This window comes from Filicampus tigris, chromosome 6, assembly GCF_054856515.1.
Source record: "Filicampus tigris isolate MCC_2025a chromosome 6, RoL_Ftig_1.0, whole genome shotgun sequence".
Classification (NCBI taxonomy): domain Eukaryota; kingdom Metazoa; phylum Chordata; class Actinopteri; order Syngnathiformes; family Syngnathidae; genus Filicampus; species Filicampus tigris.
Genome location: NC_141222.1, coordinates 6,106,061 through 6,122,731, shown reverse-complemented (window position 1 = coordinate 6,122,731; position 16,671 = coordinate 6,106,061). Strand labels below are relative to the sequence as shown.

At 42.3% G+C, this 16,671-nt stretch overlaps 1 protein-coding gene across 1 annotated transcript in view; it reads left to right on the top strand.

Annotated features, from left to right (window-relative positions):
• LOC147145563 (uncharacterized) overlaps positions 1-16,671 on the top strand; it is a 52,435-nt gene that overhangs the window by 20,577 nt on the left and 15,187 nt on the right. The window lies entirely within an intron of this gene.

The window sequence follows — 16,671 nt, the reverse complement described above, 5'->3', positions numbered from 1 at the left end:
GTGTGACGAATCTCACAGTGATTTTGCGTATATACGCTCAATCTCTGCACAAAGATAATTTGTATGCATTTATTGGTGAATGAGGCCAAAAGGCAGTAGACACTTTATATATGTGTACACAAACAAACAAAGGGGCAAAAAACATTCAACGCAATCTTAACCAGGTGTGATATGAGTTGACATTTAAAGATCAAGTGTGAAGTAAACTTAGCCAATCATCTTTTGAGTAATACTAACGGCCAGATCTATTTTAAGCATACTTGCATTAGTTTTTATGACGCAACCCACCCAGATTCATAATTAGACCCACAGCAACGCGCTTAACAACGAAAATGCAAATGTTTGGCAATGTTTGTTAATCTGTGGCAAGTGATGTCACTAGAAGAGATCGAGTCGCCAGTCAGCCATTGTACTGCATTGTTGATTGTCACGTTAACTACTCTTTGCCGTTGTTAACACGTTCTTTGACAAAATACCTTGGTGCTGTGTGGCTATGCATTGTCAGCACCATTTCACCCACTATGGCATGAGCTGCTACATTTTGGCCGGCACAGAATTTGTACTTACAGACCTAAATAAGTTCCCCGGCGAGGTTCACAAGTGAATCTGATGCTCACAATGTTGGCAATTTAGCGACTTTCTCGCTATATTTAATGAGTTTTCAGACCCCTCTAGCAACTCTTTTTCGAAAAAGCGACTAGCGACAAATCGAGTGACTTTTTCCGATCGGTCGCGATCGTGTTTGTTTGTCTGTTGATGAATGAACATGCCACATCCTCTAAACCGCTAATCCCAAGTCAGTTTTACTGTAAATTCACTTGCATTTTATGGTTCAATAAATATACTGTACCTTATTTGTGCCTACTAGCACTATCAAAATATGACAAGAAATAAATCTAATTTGACAATGTGGGACTCCAATCCATTATGATGTGTCCTCTCAGTGCTTGCCAGATAAGTGGACCAGGTAGGTCATCCCATCGTGCGTAATTTACAGCACGACAGCATCGAATTTCAAACAAAAGCACTAGGCTAATAACTGCAGCCTAAATAGCTTAGCATTCTTCCAATCTCAATGGATCTTGTCTCCATTCCATGTCAGGTCGTTCGGGCACATTTTCATCATCCTGAGCATCTAACTCATACATGTATGCTCCAATATACATCATGCCAACAACCCCCTCTTCATCCATCTCTTCAAACACCTTCAGATTCCCTCCGATAAGTTTGAAATATCGCATTTTGAGTCGATTTCTGACTGGCTTTGTACACTTTCCAAGTTGCGCACTTCCATTGTCTTAAAACAACATCACACTTCAGGAAAACGATTATTTTGTCAAACATATGAAATAGAAATGATTTTTTCATGCTTTAATTTTTGCATCATGGTTAATTACTTTACTTGGATTTCATTTAGCATTTTCTCAAATTACTTCACACTTGAACTTCAAATGAATTGAGTGTGTCGGAGTTGTCTTTCAAGGTTTAGGGAGTTCTAGGAGGTTGGAGCGGCGGTAAGAAAGGCTCTGTACCTTACAGTGCAGTACTTTGTCTTAGTGATGGGGAGTGGTTAGGTTGGCATCATCATAATGGAGGTGGCAAGCCGGGGCGTTGTTATGGAGGGGATTGGTTGGGTATGAGAAGTTGTTCAGAGCTGTTTAGGTAATGAGGGAATCTTGAAGTTGATGAAGAGTTCCTATTGTGTACTCATTAAAATAGGCAATTTAGTTATGTGTTAAGTTATTTATTGACAGTTGAAAACTCAAGTTTGGAGTTGTTGCATTTTGGAAATTATAAAAATTGAGTGGCATGAATTCACTGTAGATAGTGAATCGTACTGTAAATCCTTGCCCATTTCTATGTGCCCTGTGACTGACTGGTGACCTGTCCAAGGTGTAGTCCGCCTTTCGCCTAAAGTCAACACACAGCGATAGGATACAGCATCCCATGATCCTGAACATGATAAGCAGTCTTGAAAATGGATGGGTGGATGGGCTATAAAAATAATATGGTAGCACAGTATGGTAGTGGTTAGTATGTTACAATTTTGTATGTCTCCTGTGCTAGTATGGGTTTTCTGTGGGTATCTAGAGTGTCAAGATGGTCCATTTTCACCAACAAGCTCACTTTATACATTTTTGGCTCAGGAATATGAAACGCATTTATTTGCAATAATAGGAACCCGTTTGGAGCAATTTGAAAATAAGTAATTGCCATGGGCTGGAATGCCCCTTTTTCATGGCCAAAAATACAATACAATCAATACAATAAAAATCAATGTCACCCATGTCTTTGTGATATCTGGCCATTGGCCAAGACTGTGAAAGTAACTCTGAACCACCGTCAGATGGGGATGCCACGGACCCGAAAAAATGTAGCATGCTAAGAACTTGGCAGTCTATAACGTAGAAGGGAGCCTGAGCCAGACGTTAAAGTGTGTCATATTTGAAAAGTGGTCCACAATCTTAAAGTAGAAGTCAACCCAAAACTTTTCTTTACAATAGTATGTTATATACAGCCACACTAGTCGAAACAGGGTATTTTGATTGATATTGTGTTTGTGGAATGTACGAGTTAAGTAGTAAAATTCACACGTTTTTATCCATCTCAGGGGGCGGCCATTTTGTCATTTCTATCAACTAAAAATTAAATCAAGAGTTTCTCAGGGCTCAGGTAACCAATCATGGATCAGCTTCAGAACACCAGTGCGCCGATTGGTCGATAACTGAGCCCTGAGCAACTGTGATGTAATTTTCAGTCGACAGAAGTGACAAAATGGCTCCCCTCTGAGATGGACAAAAACACGTGGATTTTTTTGCTTAACTGGTATTCCACAAATGTAATATTCATCAGAATGACGTGTTTAGAATAGTGGAGGCGCATAGATCATATTCTTGTAAAGAAAATGTTGGGGTTGACTTCTCTTTAAGGATGACTATTACCTCTCGGAGGAGGTTAGCCATTAACAAAATCCAAGGCGATGTGGGATGGGAAGGGAAGAGGTGTAAAAGACCAGTAGGAGCCCCATGTATACAGATGGAGCAGGCATGAATAAATGGTTTGCCATTTGAAAGAAAAAAAAAAAACAGAGGGAAGAGCCAACAGTCAGAAAAAATAAAACATAACTCAGAGTGGATCATCATCATGACACTCTGCTGTATATTTTGTGTTCCCCACTACACAAAGAACCACATCGTACACATGCAGGCATGCAAGGAGTGATGTCAGAGTGAAAGGAGAGAACTAAAATGCTCCACCTCTTCATCTGGAAATAAGATGCCTGGCTCAAAAGCATTTCAACACTCTCGAGCGGTACTCTGAACATGACCCTCTGGTTTTGGAACACACATTCTTATAGATGAACTACTGCTGCTCTTATGCATGAGTAAGGATGACGCCTTCATGATTCACTGATATGTACAATATTTTGTGTTTAGTCACAGAATTCTTAAACCAATTCTTAGATAAAAATAAAATGAAAAAAAAAACAATATGATATTCAAATCCTAATATATTATGCAACTATAGAATAAAATTAAATAATCTCAATCGTCATTGATCACTAGAAGTATTCTGTGGAAGGTTCTTCAGAAAAGACATCGGTGAATGCCACATTAGTCTTGAAAAGTGCGTGGGACAAAATTGTTTGTGAATGAAGACAATAGACCCCTTGATGTATGAGGGCACCTAAAAGTCACAATAAGAATATTCTGGTGAAGGCACAACATGTTTCTCTCCCGAGGTATTCTCTTTCTTCCTTCCTTCTTTTGACACCTTTCTTGTCACCTTGACGTGTTGCAGCAGACTGATGGATGACATGTAGAGACTGGGTTCGTGGAGAAAGATAAGGATCAAGGAGAGTCAGGAGGGAAAATGAGAACGATGAGACAAGCATAAAGGGAGTAGGCAAAGTAAGAGACAGGATGCTGGGTGTTTTTCTTTTTATTGTGGTTTCTTGCATTGAACTCACACAGTGGCTGTGCATAGCTGATAGCACTGCAATTGGCACATGAACACACATTATAGATGCAAATACACGCTTTCTCTCGCTTTGCTTGCTCTATGTGGCAATCACCATGGTAACAAAATGTACAGAACACAATCGGTGGGATATTTTTAAGTTTCAAAGACATGGAAACAACAACGGAGACAACAAAGGGAGGAAGAGAACTAGGGACCAAGAGAGAGAGAGAGCGAGAGAGAATAAGACTAACATCAATGTAAGTGCAAGCAGATGGAAATCTGAGGCGTGCATGTGTGTGTGTGTGTGTGTGTGTGTGTGTGGGTGTGTGTGTGTGTGTGTGTCTCTAAGGTCACCACTCAGAACTATCTGTATCGAAGACCAGAAAAGAAAAAACGATAGTGCGGTATGGAATATTGACAAAGGGTAAATAATCTCCAATATTTTATTCTAAATCATTTTGACTACATTGATTAAATGGTTTATTCCTTATTATAGCTATTTATGATTACTGTAGGTGCAAATGTTTGTTATTTGCAGGATGTCGAATTGAAATGAAATTGTCTAGGTGAGAGCATCACAAATACATGAAAAACTGTCTTGACTTAATCAGTGTTTTGTTTACTATGCATTAATTCTGAGGGAATTAATCTACTGCATCTGCTGCTTCTCTCACACACTCACTCACTCACTCACTCACTCACTCACTCACTCACTCACTCACTGTCGCCCTCTGGTTCTTCTCTACGTCTCTCTCACTCTCTCTGGCTATTCTCTCTCTCTCTCCTCGATGCCACTTCCTGCTCTGCTCACCCTCCCCTCTCACTATCTCTCTCCTTTCTCTATCTCTCTCCCTCTCTCTCTCTCTCCCCAGTCATATATACTGTAGCTCCATTTTGTATAACATCACCCTCTTAAAATAATCGCCAAAGTCATTTTTGCTGTTTTTTCAGAAAACATGAAAAACTGAACCACATTCTGATGACCGTATATGTATTAATAATTTCATTTCATTGAATGATCTGTTTAACTAAGGATGCAGCCGATTTTACCAGAGGTGGTCAGCATCTTGAGGAAATGTTTAAGGCAATTTATTTTTAGACGATAGGCTTGTCCTGTGAGCTGAAGCCTATCCCATCTGACTTTCAGGTAGGGTACACCCTGGGCTAGCCTGCAAGTCAATCGCAGGGTGTATTTAGACAAATAAATAAATAAATAAATAAATCACACTCACATTCACACCCATGCACAATTTACTGTAACATGCCTTTTATTGGAATGTGGGAGGAAGCCGGATTGCCTGGTCAGTTCTCTACCATGAGACCCTTAAAACAATAATAGTAATAAATTCAAATCATATGATTTAGCCGAAAAGGAACAATTATTATATATTACTCAAGCTGTTTTGAATGAAATTATGTCCATCCTCACTGTGAATTGCTCCAAAGCATCCCAACATATTTTCAATGTTTCTTTCCTTACGAAGAGAGCCACTGATGCCCCATGTTGGCAATAAGTTGGTCTTGGATCACTTTAAGCTTGGACAATGTAATTTTTTTCACCATTCAATTTGTATATACACAAACGTTTGGTTAAATTGAACCCAGATTTTGAATTCAAATAAGACAAAATGAAAATGTTTAATTTGTGCATTGTACTTTTTCCTCAATGTTCATAACATTTTTAAAACCTTTCAGATTTAGTTCTTTGAGAATCTTTGTTCTCAATAGCACCCATATTTCAGTGAGCCGGCTTGGTTTTAGTAAACAGGTATTCTTTTGGCCACAAATTTCCATAAATCTTTAGCCAAGTGAGCACATCATGACATCATGCCGGCAGTTCACACACAGCAGTATTAACAAATTATTACTGCTAATTTGGTCCAAGCTAAACTTTGCAAACAAATTTTGTGGCAGTGACTACAAGAGCCATATTTATTCAACCAAAACCAAGCCATTGTCATTCAAGTTTCCAAAACCTTACCAGAAAAAGATAGTTCTTCCTCCATGAACAAAGCAATCAGTCATGTGAAACATTACTCATAGTTAATCCTGTTACTTCTGGATGTCATGCTGGGATTGTGAAACTTTTTCTCCATAGTAAATAAGGTTTACAAAACGTGTCAAACCATGGCTGTCGTAAAAACTTTGTTGACCCTAAATGAAGACAATGTTTTAGGCAAAAGTTTGACAGCCATAAGACAGAGAATAACGGGAGTCATATGAGTGTAAAATTCATTTACTAAAACAAAATGCTTGACCTGATTATGAAGTGAAGCATATAGTGAAGGTGGAGTCTTAATGCTTGAAATCTCTTCCAAACACACACAATATATCGTGGGCCCTAGTTTGGTAGACTGGCACTCGTGCACTTGTCGCAAAAAGCGGCGCATTGTCATTTTCGTGTGAATTTGGTAGACACGCTTTGCATCACTGGGAGTTAATGCCTTTTCTCCAAGTGCATCTGCACATTTGATTATAATAGTAGTCTAGATTTTAGACTCCCAAAAAAGAGGTCTAACCCGTGGCGCAGGTGGTGTAATGCGATTTGGGTGTATTTAATTGAGGTGCACAAAAACAAATGGACAATGCTCAGTAAACATGTATCATGGACGTCATGCTACTTCATTAATAGATATGACACCAGCATGTGACAGTCCCTCTGAATCACTAATGAAATCAATTCAATGAACAAATTATAATCATTTTATTATCTTAAAAATATTTTAATAGTGCCCCTGTCACTATTGCGGGGGTGACACTCAAACAAACGCACATGCACGGCCTATTACACTATCCGCAATGGGCGCTCTTGCAGTTAACCAGCTGCCAATATCATGCACAGACCCCAGCGCGTCTATTTCTGTTTCCGTAATTTCAAGCGCGGTGTACTCTAGCATACCGCACCACCGACCGCCCTGATTTTGATGCAAATGAGGGATCCCACTAGGATTGGCCGGAAAAAGACTGCTTCCATCCCACAATGGTGAACAAAGGCGCAAACTCCCCCTTGCGCCCAATTCTACCTGTCAAGCAAAATACCAAATTAAAGAAAAAACTTCACCCATGTGCACAGTAAGACTGCGCTTTGCACAAGAGTTGCACTCGACACGGACATTTTTCTATAAGCAGTATAACTTTAAAGGCATACTTTTCCCTGAAATTGCACATAAAACTGTATAACCTCAGGGCCATTCAACTTTCGAGCTTCCACTGTATTGTGACTCCCATGTCAGAATATTTGCAACAATGGCTTTTCAAGTCTTAATTTTGTCTCTCAAAATGATTGCACAACACATACAATCCAGATGATTGTTTCTAGCGTGCAGCTTTGTATGCTTGTATGCTTCACCTTGAGACCAGCTGCAATCATTGTTTTACCAAACTATGGCCTTCTCTGTTCAATTCACAAAGCCTCATGTGGAGATATGTCAACTGGAAGCCATTCAACTGTACATCTGGGCTGAACTAAAATGAGACAAGAAGGTCACAACAGGTTTTCTGGCCTTGTGTTTTTGTTTGATTTTTTTCAAATAAATGCAGATGACAGATTAGTGTGGTGAGTAGATACAGAGTGAGCTCAGTGTGTTTACCGTGACAATATGCCTAAAAAAATAATTTGATGAAATGTATGTTTTGCTGCCAGGTTAGACTTCCACCCCCAATATCTTCTTCCAAACCTTCCTCCTGTTCATTACTTTGCTACCTTATTAATTTCTGTCAGCTGGTTTTCTCTGCCATTTAGCGATACAACAAAATCATATTATGTCAGTCATGGATTATGTGTACCGGCAGCCTTTCTCGTTGAATAGGAAAAAAGGATCAAAGCTGTTCCTACAATCACATCTTCATGGATATAGGAGGTGGACCTGTGTATGTGTGTACATTTGCGCGTATTTATTTGAACGTGTGCAAACATGTAGCATCTGTACGTGTGGGTGTGTTCATCCTGAGTTCTTGGGAAATGTTTTATTTTTTTTACTTCTTTGATGTCTGCAAAAAAAAAAAAATCTTTCTTTACAGTGTGAAAAAGGTCATCATAATGATTTACATTTCTGAGGGCGGTTTTCACTGTGATTTTGAGCTTAAAACATATTTTTCAGGATCAGTTTGCAGCCCTTTCATAACACAACACATTTTGGAAGACTTAAAAAGCAGACATGTCAACATTTCTGTTTCGTACCCCATTTATGTCTAATGTGTAGCTCCTGAGATGCTGGCAGACTCATGTAAGTAAATTACATTTCTGCTTCTCAGACCAATGATATCATTTTTTTTTTTAACTTTGACCTATTATTCACATTTGGGGACCCTGCCCATGCCATCTTGTTGTGATATCACAACATTACACTTGTTTCAGTAAAAATAAAATGGTGGCAAAAAGACTTCAAGCACAGCTTCTAAAGGAAAATGGGGAAAGGTAAAATGTATATCCAGCTTTTCTGAATGAAATCAGTGTATTTATGTAATAATCTCTAGCTTCATATGACATTAATATTTGACATATTTTAGGAATAGCTGCAAAGTAAAGTGTCGGTAAATCTTATGCACTTGAGTATATTTGGATTATGTAACAGTATTGATTCCATCCTGTGTTTAGCTAAATTTGTAATGAATTGAATTTATCATGGTAAGTAGTTCTTTCAAATGGCACATTTTCCTATTTATATGGTTAAATCATTTTGGAAGGATTTAGAAAAGTTTGAAATGTAAATAGTTCTTGTTCAACCAACCTCGAGCCACCTGTCTCCGCTCTAGATTGTGATTTGAATGTGGACTTCCATTTTACCAGTGCTGGGAACATTTCATTGTCCAGAGCAGAACAATTGCTTCTAGCAATTGGAGACAACTTGGAGATGGATGACTTATCCAATGGCCAAGACGATGATCCTGCTGTGAACGCATCACCCTCATGACGGTCAAACAGCAATCTGAACAGTCTGAGAATAATTACTCACCACCTAACCCATTAAGGTATGTGTCAGATAAAGATTAGTCATCACCTGACGCTGAAGACAGTGACTTTGAGAATGAGAGTCAGCCACAACCACCATAAGCACATAAATGTGGGTGTTGCGTTGGGAGCATTATGGTGAGCCAGAACCCAAGTTGTGATTTTAGTCAGTAGCCCTTTAATCGGTTTGAAAATGTTGAGTGCATTTTCAAATAAACTCTATAATGTTTCTATTATGAGGTCTGGATGAGGATCAGGAGGGACATGCAGGGCAGGATCTACAAGTGCTGGATGTGGAGAGCACTGGAAGTCTGCTCCATTTACTCCAAACCTATATGTGAGGAAGTACAGTGACGCTGAGTTAACGAAACTCCTTGCACAACTGCCACGTTGCTGGAAGAGCTCGCGTCACTTCAGTTGATGAGATGTGGATAATGTTGTGTGCCTTACCCACAAAGGAAGGTGTTTTGCCACTGCTGTACAAATCCCTGCCATGAGTGATAATATCAGGTCAGTTCCATTCTAGCTGTAGCACAAAAGCAGAATGCAGTGGATGTAGAACAGTGCTAGACTTTGAATGCTAACTAGGTTTACAGGAAGGAGAGTGGCCATTGTTACATTTACTTTTCTTTGCTGATTATTTTTCTTCTTTTTCATGTTCGAACTTCTCTGTTTTCCGGTGACTTCCTGTGCCTACACCACTTTAGACTTGCCATATAAATTACAGCCTTTTCGCGTCTTCAGCATCTTCTTGTGGACACACATTTCTTGAAGCGATTCTGTGTTTACGAGATTTTTTTTTTTTTAATGAACGAAGCTTGCTCAGAATTCCATGTGGACATGGCCTAAGTTTGCAGGTCTTACACATGCGTGCAATGTGTATATTCGATCCCAAAAAAGTCAGACGTCTAGTTGAGGGATTGACACTCGATTAAGTGAATGACGTGAATAACAAAAGACAATGACAAAAAAGTCCAAATAAAGCTACACAGAAATCACGTTGGAAGGCGGATTTGACAGGGAGGAGTAAAAGTGTGGAATTATAATCACAGCCAAAATACTACTTGAATGGAACAAAACTACTCATAGAAGATGTGTCCACTACTTCAGGAAGAAATGCTAAATAACAATTTTGGAGAACAATCTTAGGTGAAGAAAGCGAGTACAAAGCGAAGCAATAATCCGACACTCCTCTCTGCCGCTGCCAAGCTTAAATCTGCACCTGTTGCAAATAGGCCGCAGGTGTGTAACAGCAGGACCCCCATTCCAGCAATCACCAAGGCAACTGAAAAAAAATAGAAAAGGAAACAGCACAGAACCAAAACAGGACAGCAGGTGTAGGACTCAGAAGGAGTAGTAGAAAAATTGGTCTTCAAACATCTGTCAGAAACCCTGACTGCTGGCACAAAAGTGTATTGTGATTGCTTCTTCACCAGCACACCAGTTGTAGATCACATCCTGTAGATAATATGTAACTTCCTGGTACAGTGATGAAGAAACGGGTGCCCACAAGCAATGAAAAAGCTCCCAGGGGACAAAACCTTGAAACAGCAAGGTAGAAGTACCTCAGCCGCAGTAACACGGGCAGATGGGAAACTATGCTTCCTCATGTGGTATGACAATAATCCAGTTACGATCTTGACTGTTTATGCTGAGCAACCAGAAGATAGCTGCCAGCCACGATCAACAAATGAGAAAATATAAGTGACCGTCATACAACCAAATGTTGCACATGAGTGCAGCTCGAAGATGGGAGGAGTTGACGTGTCAGATAGAATGATTAGCAGCTACCAAATGAGTGAGCAAACGAAGAAGTGGACCTTTCGCATACTGAGGAACTTCACAAACTTCACTGTTGTAAACTGTCCATCCATCCATTATCGATACCGCTGATCCTCACAAGGGTCGCGGGGCGTGCTGGAGCCTATCCCAGCTGTCTTGGGGCAGTAGGCGGGGGACACCCCGAATTGGTTACCAGCCAATCGCAGGGCATACAGAGACAAACATTCACACTCACAATCACACCTAGGGGCAATTTAGAGAGTCCAATCAACTTACCATGTGTGTTTTTGGAATGTGGGATGAAACCGGAGTACCCGAAAACCGGGCACGGGGAGAACATGCAAACTCCACAGAGGGAGGCCGGAGTCGGGATCAAACCCCCGACTGTTGTAATTTGTTTTTATACTTATTCTGTCCTGTATTTTTATACTGTCTGTTTGTGACATGGTACAGTAATATTGATGCGTTGTACCCATATGAGGATTGTTTTCTTTTGGAGAACTGATTATAGGAAAGTAAATATTTGTATGCTAGACACTAATTGGGCTTTTATGGTCCCAAACAGCAACATTTTTAAATCAAAGTATGAAAAGGTGACTGTCTGCATATGAGCAGAGATGGGCACTTTACCCTTTTTTGCTGGTCCGTCATTCGTCCGGGACCTGGGTAGCCTTCCGTCCTCGTCCCGCCGTCCTTATTCATAAAAATAATCGTGCTCCAACCCTGTCCGTTCTCCTCCTTTTAAAGCGCTTCCGTCCTTACATTCTGTCGCCCCCCAAAAAAACATCTGCGCACTCATAAACATTACTTCAAGGTCATTAGCTGGATAATTTCCTATGCACATCCACTTACTGGCTGGGAGTATCGTGAGTGGATTGAATTGTTTACAACTGTTTAACCAAGATAGCATTTAGCTGCCAACACAAGACCGTCGTGTTGGGATGAGATGATGATGTTGATGATGCGGCAAGCCACGGGACATCACGAGAATATTTAAGATTGCTTTATTACGCAATACTATTATGTTTTATTGCCAAACTTTTGCGTTATAAAGCAATATGTTTTTAGTTTTCAATTGCGTTATTTTGCTATAAAATATTTGTTGCAAAATAACTCAGGGTTATTTTAAGAGGAAACAAAGACTTCCACTTCTGGGTCGTTTAAATGCACATTAGCACTGGTAGAGATTTTTACAGTCTAAAGATGTCCCACACAAGGACATATTTCGCATGCAAAGGGATAAGGTGCTAAATGTTTACAGTTAGTTAACAAAACAAAATTGCTATCCCCGACTACATACACACAAGACATCCTGGACACGTATATGTCAGTCAGTCAAATGGCGTCCTGACTCCTGTGGCATTATCCATGGTATTACATGTGTTGAACCACTAGAGGGCAGACTAGGCCTGTACAATGTCACTCTGCAGGGAACGCACATGCAAAGTGTTGTGCAGGCAATTAATGAGGGTCGCTCAGTGGTATCACAGAAGAAAACAGTGTATGGGCTGAAATTTGTGCAACTAGACAGTGGTCTTGCAACTAGACAGTGGTCTTGCAGCTCAGCCAACCTTGGTGTTGACCATGCACATAAGGATTTCCAATCATGAATAGTGAACAGGTTGAACATTCACGACTGTCAACTGACAGTTTTTCGAACAGATTGAGAAAAAAATCTGTTTTAACACACCTCAGATGGATAATTTACTGTATTTTCCGGACTATAAGACGCTACTTTTTTCCTAGATTTTGAACCATGCGGCTTACGTAAAGGTGTGGCTATTCTGTGGATCCACTGCTAGGGGCGCTCTAAGTGAAATTAGAATCAAAACTAAGAAAAAAATCAATGCAAAGAAGAATACACTACTTTTTCTTTAACACATGAAACATGGACGACTAATTACAAACACTTAACTATTTTCAAATTATCGCCCCTTCATCAGGGAAGCCACACGAAGACGTTCGTATGATGCAAGTTTTAAGTTGAAGGCCATCGATCTTGTTATCCAATAAGGAAACCGCATTGCTGCACGCAATCTTATGCAATGCAATGAATCTATGGTGAGATGTTGGAGGCGGCAGCAGGCAGTGAAATGAAGATAATTACTAGTTATTTTCTCTTGGTTCTGTTCTGTTTTAATCAGCAAAGTTGCTGCCGTGTTAAAAGGCACTGTTAGGAAACATCTGTTCAGATAAGATAAGATAAGATAAGAATGCCTTTATTGATCCCACAGTGGGGAAATTTTCATTGTTACAGTAGCAAAGATATAGGTCACACAGGGGCGGCGGCATAATGTGGCCATTAATGTATAACATTGACAGCAAACATTTAGAATCAAACCTGTGTAGATATACGCAGTAACATGTGTATATACACATGTGTATACACACCAACCTACATAAAAAATATGAGGAACACTCATTTCGGCCTGTACATAGTACAGAGGAAAAAATACTCTAAGTGACAGTGCTGCAGTGCTGTAATGAAATGTAAGGAACAGCATTGGATAAAAATAAAACTAGACTAACAGTAGTGGGGAATGTTGAGTATTGCACGGTATTACAGTAGTGGGGAATATTGGGTATTGCACGATATGAGCTCAGGTGCAGGACTGCACAATTGCACTAATGACCGCCAGTTTGTAGATACTACACAATGTTCTTGTTAAAGAGTCTGACAGCAGCAGGCAAGAAGGAACGGCGGAATCTCTCCTTTGCACAGCGAGGGTGTAACAGTCTGTCACTGAAGGTGCTGTGGAGTGCTGTTAGGGTGCCCTGGAGGGGGTGGTCCGGGTTGCCCAGCATTGATGACAGCTTGGCCAACATCCTCCTGTCCCCCACCGAGTCCACAGAGTCCAGGGAGCAGCCCAGGACAGAGCCGGCCCTCTTGACCAGTTTGTCCAGCCGCTTCTTGTCCCGGGCCGAGACGCCGCCTGCCCAGGTGACCACTCCCTGGAAGATGACCGATGCAACCACCGAGTCATAAAAGTTCCTGAGGAGTGTCCCCTGAACCCCAAAAGACCTCAGTCTCCTGAGTAGGAAGAGTCTGCTCTGACTCTTCCTATAGAGGGCGTCTGTGTTGTCGCACCAGTCCAGTTTATTGTTCAGATGAACACCCAGGTACTTGTAAGTTGAGACTCTCTCAACATCTGTTCCCCGGATATTCACTGGTGCAGGTGAAGAGTGCTGGCGCCTACCGAAATCCACCACCATTTCTTTGGATTTCCCCGCATTGATCAGGAGGCGGTTCTGCTGGCACCAGTCCACAAAACCCTGAGTAAGTTCTCTGTACTCCCGATCATCTCCGCCTGTGATGAGGCCGACAATCGCAGAGTCGTCAGAGAACTTCTGCAGGTGACAGGTAGGGGTGTTGTAGTTGAAGTCCGAGGTGTAGAGAGTGAACAGGAAGGGAGCCAAGACAGTTCCCTGTGGGGCCCCCGTGCTGCAGAGTAGCACGTCAGACACACAGTCCTGTGTCCTCACATACTGTGGCCGGTTTGTGAGGTAGTCCTGGATCCATGTGGTGAGGTGGTGCGCCACCCCCGCCCGCTCCAGCTTGTCTCCCAGTAGGGTGGGCTGGATGGTGTTGAAAGCACTGGAGAAATCAAAGAACATGATCCTCACAGTGCTCCCCGCCTTCTCCAGGTGGGAGAGTGAAGTGTGGAGGAGGTAGATGATGGCATCATCCACACTGATGCCAGGCTGGTATGCGAACTGGAGTGGGTCCATTGAGGAGCTCACCAGGGGGCGCAGGTGGACAAGGACCAGTCTCTCCAGGGTCTTCATCAGGTGAGACGTCAGCGCCACTGGTCTGAAGCTGTTGAGCTCCTTCGGGTGGGGGGTCTTTGGCACCGGGACCAGGCAGGATGTTTTCCATAGCTGGGGGACTCTGCCCAGCTTCAGGCTCAGGTTGAACATGTGCTGGACAATTCCACACAGCTGGTCTGCGCAGGATTTGAGGAGCTGGGGGCTGATGCCATCTGGACCCGCTGCCTTCCTCGCCTTCATCTTCTTCAGCTGGTTCCTCACCTGAGATGTTGTGAAGGCCAAGGCTGGACAGGAAGGAGTGGTGGCTATCTGGTGTAGCTGGGAGCTGGAGACTGTGGAGAAAAGAGGGGAGGGGGTGACACGCCCAGCAGGAGGAGTAGGTGGAGACTGCAGCAGGAGAGACTGAGTGGAGGCAGGCATCTGATCGAACCTATTGAAAAAGAGATTCAGCTCATTTGCCCACTGCAGGTCCCCCCCAGTCCGGGTCTTGGGTTGTCCGTGGCCTGAGATGGTCTTCAGGCCCCTCCAGACTCCCCTGGCGTTATTCTGCAGCAGCTGCTCCTCCATCCTCTTCCTGTAGGACCTTTTCCCCTCTCTGATCCTCCTCCTCAGCTGGCGCTGCACAGTCCTCCGCTCCTCTATGTTGCCTGACGCAAAAGCCCTCCTCTTCTCCTTCAGGAGAGCTTTTATGTCTGGTGTGATCCAGGGTTTGTTGTTGGAGAAACACCTTACTGTCCTGGTGGGTATGGTGTTCTCCATGCAGAAATTTATATAGTCTGTAACAGTGTCCGTTAGACTACTAATGTCTTCCCCGTGAGCATCGCTGAATACTTCCCACACAGTTGTGCTGAAGCAGTCCTTTAAGGCCTCCTCGGCCTCTCCAGACCATCTCTGAACCGTGCGGGTCACAGCTGGCTGCCTGCGGACCAGAGGTTTGTACACAGACTGGAGAGCCACCAGGTTGTGATCAGCTTTGCCCAGCGGGGGGAGGGGCAGTGATGTGTATGCCTCCTTGGTGTTGGCATAGAAAAGGTCCAGTGTTTTATTGTCTCTGGTGTGGCAGGTGACATACTGTGTGAATGAAGGCAGAGAGGAGGAAGGGGAGGCATGATTGAAGTCACCAGAGATGAGTACCAGGGCATTTGGGTGCTGTGTTTGTAGCCTGCTCACTGCTGCAGTCAAGACATCACAGGCTGTGTCGCTGCTGGCAGCTGGTGGGACGAAGATACATACATGTACATTTACAGTTCAAAATCGTTCTGTGAATGCAGTAAATATTTAATTTTTCAACATAGATAGGTGCCGATTATAACCTGATGCAGCTTATATAGCGTTTTTTCATTATTTTTTAAGAAATAGAGTGGATGCGGCTCATATAAAGGTGTGCTTATAGTCGAGAAAATACGGTGGAGATATCCGATAATTGACTTTGATCAGTAGAGGAGAAATCGGGGCTCGCGATTGACCTGAGTATCGGTATGTGTGTACGCGGCTTTAATCTGCATCCACCAAACTCACCATGACAATGACAATCTTCAGTGGGGGTTTCCAAAAATGGTAATTTCAGTCTCAATACTGAAAAACTGAAGTTTAAAAACTAGGACGATTTGCATTCATGTTGAGTCGCGGCATGTGTCAGCTCACAACTGTAATGGCAGAACACAGCTCTGTGCCATTCAGACCTAAAATATCAACAAGTTTTCTCAGGGCATTAAATCGATCGCAACTGGACTGCTCTGTTTGACTTATAACTTAGATGTGTCGCCTCTCATCTGAGAAGGCTTCAGCAACTCGGTTTGGTAAAGACTGCACCAAACTGCAACAAGTGTTGGGGTGTTGGTCCCATTTGTGAGTGTCTATCACAAAACACAAAACGAGGAGTGAACTAACACGTAATATGCCGTGAGTCATAAATAAATGTGTCATCTGTCATAGGAACTTGGAGGATACTTTAAGGATTTTAAAAGACAGTGAGAGAAATGAAAAGAATATCACACACTGAGGCGGCACGGTGGTCGACTGGTTAGCACGTCCGCCTCACAGTTCAGAGGTTGTGGGTTCGAGCCCGGCTCCGGCCTCCCTGTGTGGAGTTTGCATGTTCTCCCCGTGCCTGCGTGGGTTTTCTCCGGGTACTCCGGTTTCCTCCCACATTCCAAAAACATGCATGGTAAGTTGATTGGATACTCTAAATTGCCCCTAGGTGTGAT